Here is a 6,046-nt window from a genome sequence, read left to right on the forward strand (position 1 = left end):
AAATGCAAAAAATGCACAATTGCTCACAGGAATTTGGAACGGTGGGCTGCTTTTGAAAGCAAACTTTTTCTGGCCCTTGGTTGCTTATACAGTGGTGCCTCGCAAGACGAAATTAATCCGTTTCGCGAGTCTCTTGGTCTTGCGGTTTTTTCGTCTTGCGAAGCACGGCTATTAGCGGCTTAGCGGCTATTAACGGCTTAGCGGCTTTAAGAAAAAGGAAACAAACTCACAAGAACTCGCAAGACGTTTCGTCTTGCAAAGCAAGCCCATGGGGAAATTCGTCTTGCGGAACGACTCAAAAAACGGAAAACTCTATCGTCTAGCGAGTTTTTCGTCTTGCGAGGCATTCGTCTTGCGGGGCACCACTGTACAAGATAAGGATGCCTCAAGGCACACCTCAGTTTCTCCCTTCCACTGCTGATGCTGCTGTTCACATAAGACAGACTAGGTCACAGGAACAGGGGGCATGGAGCACCGGCGCATCATAAAGGCATCAAAGAAGTGAGCGTTTTAGTCCTGGGTTGCAGACACTGCTTCCTCTTCCAACTGAAGAAGGCATTCCCAATTCTGAGTTTGGCTGCAATGATATACAGTACTCCAGGCTTTCTCAACTTTGGGTCCTCAGATGTTGTTGGACTACAACTCCCATCATCCAGAGCCAGCAGGGGCAGCAGTCAGGGATGATGGGAATGGTAGTCCAACAAGGCCGCTCCACTTCCAGGTGGGGTGGTGTTGCGGACAGGCCATGTGGCCTCCTGCTAAGCCCTCGTGTCATTAGGGAGACCCTGGCCGGAGGGCGTGGCTTAGTGCTTTTAAGCAGCCATGTGGTCAGGGGATCTCCCTTCTCGTTCCGGCTTCTGCAGATCTCCCGCCCTCCCTTCAAGCGTTCGACATATTGGCCTTGGTATGGACCTCGGTTGGTCTCCTGTTGAGGGGGCCTGGTAGGAATTTTTCCACTTGGCAAATTGGCACTGGCCATTTGGCTTTCGCCTACCTCGTAGCAATCGTCACAACTTTTGAAAGGTTTGGCGGTTAGGCATTGGTAAAACCTGGTTTGGGAGAGGGGAGGTGTGGCCATCACCTGCCCCTCCATTTTAAGGGTATTTCGTTAAAGGGATCCGGGGGTGTGGATCTTGTCTGAAGCCCGGGTAGGGGCTAGGGTCATGTCACGACCCCATCGGGGACCCTGGGGGAGCTCTTAGTTGATGTACATCAACAGGGCTCCCCCTATTGGTGGTTGACCTTTACTGGACTACCTGCATGGTGGGCAGGATTCAGATATAGTCAGTTTAATGCCAATGCCTAATCCAATACCGCTCACATTCTGTAACCAATAAAGTTGTGGCCCAAATTTGCCCATTTACCCTAATATACTATGTCCAAGTGTTATTATTCAACATAAAGGGAGGCCTCGGGATCTTGACATCTAGGGACCCAAGGTTGAGAAAGGCTGGTATATGCACTTACTTGGGGGTAATTCCCATGGAGCAGGCATATAATATATAAGCTTGCACTGTCATTAATTCTATGAAGGAATAGGGTTAAAGGCCCATCAGGGTGACTCTCTAGAAAAATACAAAACAGGAAGCAAATTAACTTGTGAAACTCAATTTTAATTTTATTTTTGAAGTGTAAATGTCCAATTACAAATAAATAATTCATACAATATAACTCAAGTTATGATAGACACATTTTCAGGCAGTTCAGAATAACAACCAAGATGAATGAATTTACATTAAATAATCAATTAGTACAATGAACAACTGGTCATCCAGTTATGTTTTCAGCTTGGTCTAATATGTGTACAGCCTTTTAAAACAGTTCTCTCTTTTTGCCACTTTAGAAGACAACAAATGCAAACAATTTTCATACAAGCCCAGAAGAACACACACATTACATTTACTTTAAAAATTTCAAAAATTAGTCAAATGGGTGAAGTGGAAGTCTTAAAGCAGGAAGAAAGAAAACCCAGCTTGTGGAATTTTTGCAGCCAACAGTTATTTTCTAAGGATTTCTATTCTGCTGAATTTGCTGCATAAATTCTCAAGCATTATAGGCTCAAGGAAGTTTTTTATTTCAACTCTATACATTTTTTCTCATCTTTGCTAAAAAGCAAAAGCCCAGAGAACACTTGTAGGCTTCATTTTGAGATTTAATTGCACACTGCTTTTAGCTTTAACTTCAGCGAATTATTTTACTGCTAAAAAGACAGCTTCCCCTTGAGGTAAATAGATGTATTAATTGTAAACTGCAATAGCAGCAGCATCAGTAAAACCACATAAAAAGTGTTTCCTGACATAAAAGAGTACAATCACTGCTGCTTTATTCTTTTCTATAGAGTTTGCATGGGGCTCCATCACAAGACCTGGTGAAATGAATGACAGGAAGCAGTGCTTGGGCAATTTCTTTTACAATCATTTCCACATGAAGCTTTGCTTCTCCTTGTTCAAGAATACATGCAGTATCTGGGGCAAAATGTATTGATTTTTTAAACCCTGAACTTTTTTTTTTAATGTGGCACTTTTACAGTTCATTCTATTTTCCCATAGTTCCTATCTTGAATGACTATGGACCTCTTCCCACATCTGCAGTCCTGTGGAAATCACATTCTTGTGGCTTGAACCTTTGTGGTTTTAAGCTGGCAAGATCCACAGAATCACTCACATGCAGGTGGTCACATTATTCACCAGATCCCACAGCAATGTGGAATCCTATGGGAAGGTAGATCCCCCTTGGCAGCAGTAAGTCTTAATCACATTTACTGCTAAAATCCATCTTTCAAAACTACATCTCTTCACTGGGACAGGAAGCGAATGGTCCCAAATGTTCCTGTGGGTCAAAGCTAAAGTAGCACACAGCTACATAACAATCTCCCTACTATTTTGGAAAATGTGGGGAAGCAGCTATGGGAGCTGTACTCTTAAGCAGCGGGAGGAATTGCTGAACCCTGTCTCACTCGAGCCCATTTCTTTAATTCAGGACTGCTTCACTCAACTGCTTTTCAAAATATCTTTTTGCTGTGTGGGTAGAAAAGTGGTGATAGAGGCAAGCAGAAAACTGCTTGAAGGCCAAAGCTCAAGGACTTCTCCTCTGCAGCTCTTTTCTTTTTCAAAAAGATGTTTGCACACATTTGCCATGCAATGGCTTTTTTAAAAATGGCAAGGCTCTTAAGGTTCTGAAGCTACACAACCGCGTTTCCAGGTCTGGTTGCTAAGGAAGGCCTACTGCCTCTGCTCACTTTTACTTCTGGTCCTGCTACAGAGAAGCCACAATGGCATGCAGCCAGAGGGATAAAAGAATGCTCACAGTTCAACAGTCTAGAAGATACTGCAGCACAAACAAGGAAAATAGAAAAGAGACTGCCAAAAAACAAGCTGAAAACAAACCCCCCAAAACCCACTCCTTTAATTTTGGTGATCAAAGACTACTTATGGCCCATAGTCTTTTCACTTTGGTTCTTTGCTTTAGTACCTGAATCTAAAAAAGCATAAAGAACCCTCCAGCATGAAAACCATTCAATGGAAATAATAAGCTATTCCATGTAGCCACATGTTAGGCCATTTGGTATCTTCACTGCAAACAATAGCTGTCATATACAACATTTCTCCAATAAAGAGAGCACAGCGATGCTCAGAAAACTAATTTGTGACAATTCTCAGAGGTATGTTAGCAATGATTTTAAAAATCCATCAGTTTTAATGACAAGGTTGAACCCATACAACCAGAAATGTGTCATCTAATGTTTCTAAAAAACAGAGGGCAGTATGTAACGTTGTCATTCTCAGAGCAGACCCACTGGACTCAATGGACTGATCAGTCTACTGATTTCAATAGAACAATGGATTTAGTTCTGGATTGTGTCACAAATGCTATTCCCACACATTGTTATTAAAGAAGGTGTGTAACGTTTTTAAGCACAATAGAGGAACTAGATAAATGTGAAATTGAGCAATTCAAGAGGAAAGAAATATTTTTAACACCCATCTACCTTATATTTCTCCAAATGAGTTTTCATGGCCAAGGCAACTTAAACACCGTAATTTTTAAAATGATATCCAAAGTGATTTCGAAAATTAAAGAAATGAACTTCAATTACTCATTTGCAGCTGTGGGATCTTGTATCTTAGCTTAGATCAGGCTGCCCCAACCTTGTGCCTTCCAGGCATTGTTGGACCATGCTAGCCCTGCTGGCTGGGGGGGGGGGGTGATGGGAGTTGTACTCCAGAAAATCAGGTGAACAGCAGGTTGGGGAAGGCAGATTTAGATAACTCCACCAGCCTATTTCGTTTCATAACATAAAAAGAATAAACCAAATGCAAAGTCCTAATGCATTAATTGAGTTCCCAAGGAATGCAGTAGTATCTTCAATTAGTGAGCCAACTCATTTTAATTATAGAAACCAACCTGACACTTTGCAATAGAACTCCATATATTAGGAGAACATATCACTCTATACACATTCTGTAATTTTTTTCTAATTAAGATGCAATAGTTAATTTGCCTCCCCAATTAAAGCTTTTTAAGAATCTGTGGCCACAGATTTTTTTCAAGTATAGGATGGGCATGATTCAACCAAAATTAAGCATTTGTAAGCTCCATTGTTTTCACTGGGAGAGAAGCAAGCTTTCATTCTCCATCAATGGGTTTTAAAGTGCTTAATGCTGGCCAGATAGTGTCCAAAATCTGAATATCCAATGCCCTACTGCCAAGATATAGGTCCAAGGCCACTGTTTTTTGTAATTTGATAGGAAAGAAACCTTTTCAAATTAAAGCCTCTTCCACACATCAGACTTACTCGTGTATGGGAGAGATCAACCGTTGCACCAGCAGATGTGCCCCCCCCCCACATTCCCAGCCCCCAACCTGCTCTGGAGGATCACCCAACCAAGTAGAATTGGGGGGGCACAGGGGGGCTGTAGGGAAGAGGAGAGGAAGGAGATATCTCATTTGTGGGATGTCACAATTGGATATCAATTACTCTACATCTTCTATATTCTCAAGTAGACCATAGCAATTATATTTGTAATATTGCTGGGGGGGGGGGTTGTAAATGAACCAAATATTGAAAGGTTTTCCAGACTGAGATCTTATGTGGCACTTAAAACTTTCTCAACACATCATAATAATCTGGAACTCCAGTTAACCCCTCAGATGCCCACACAGAACTGATTCAGCAGGGGCTGCGCCACCACTTCAATGTCAGGAAAAGCACAGCATGCCCATGCCATTGCCTGCACACTGCTTTCCCCAATTCTGCAGTCCGTCCTGTTCTGCTTCTACAGTTATCTGTGCACACACCAGAGCATGTGTACTGGAGCCCAATGGTAGTTCTTATAATGAAGCACACAAAGGAACACACTTTCAAACTGAAGATTTTGGGCACAACAATGACCAAAAAAAAAAAAAATGTGACTCAAGGTTATTATCTCAAATACAGTTAATCTGGAATAATGTTTTCTTTCGAAACAGCAAATTATATGCCCAAGTAACTTGCGTTCAGGAGTAAGGTACCAACAATGGGATAATTGAAGACGACATTTCTATCAGCACCCATGACATTGAGACAGACAATAGTAAACAAATCACCATCAGTACATTTGAAAATGTTCTCCAACAGCACAATCCACCATGAATTTATCTTGTGCAAACCCCCTACACACACACACACACGCAATTCAAATCCATTTTGGCTAGGCTTGTGCAGGAGAACGTCGCAATCGACTGTGTTCTTAAAACATTTGGGCTTCAGCTAGACCTGAACTGGACTGTAACTGCTGATTTATACGCACATAATAATAATAATAAGAGAAACAGCCTGAATTGTAAAGCAGATAAAAACCAACACACATAAAAGTCCCATCTTAGTAAAGGACATTGTCAATCAGAATGCAATTCATTTAAAACTGAGTTGTCACTAGTTTTAACAAGTCAATTTCTTTATAAAATGGCCTCAATATATTTTCAAAATTGAACTATGTCTGTTAAACAGATTATTCACAGGTGTCACATCTGCTGTCTTAGAACATACTTCGCATGACTCAAGCCT

At 41.5% G+C, this 6,046-nt stretch overlaps 1 long non-coding RNA gene across 1 annotated transcript; it reads left to right on the top strand.

Annotated features, from left to right (window-relative positions):
- The first annotated feature begins 633 nt into the window (after positions 1–633).
- LOC309532041 lies at positions 634–5,468 on the top strand. Its single transcript, XR_014219541.1, has 2 exons — positions 634–3,897; positions 4,138–5,468. It is a non-coding gene; the product is annotated as an uncharacterized lncRNA (long non-coding RNA).
- Positions 5,469–6,046: the final 578 nt, after the last annotated feature.

The sequence above is a fragment of the Podarcis vaucheri genome, assembly GCF_965113315.1.
Source record: "Podarcis vaucheri genome assembly, chromosome: 5".
Lineage (NCBI taxonomy): Eukaryota > Metazoa > Chordata > Lepidosauria > Squamata > Lacertidae > Podarcis > Podarcis vaucheri.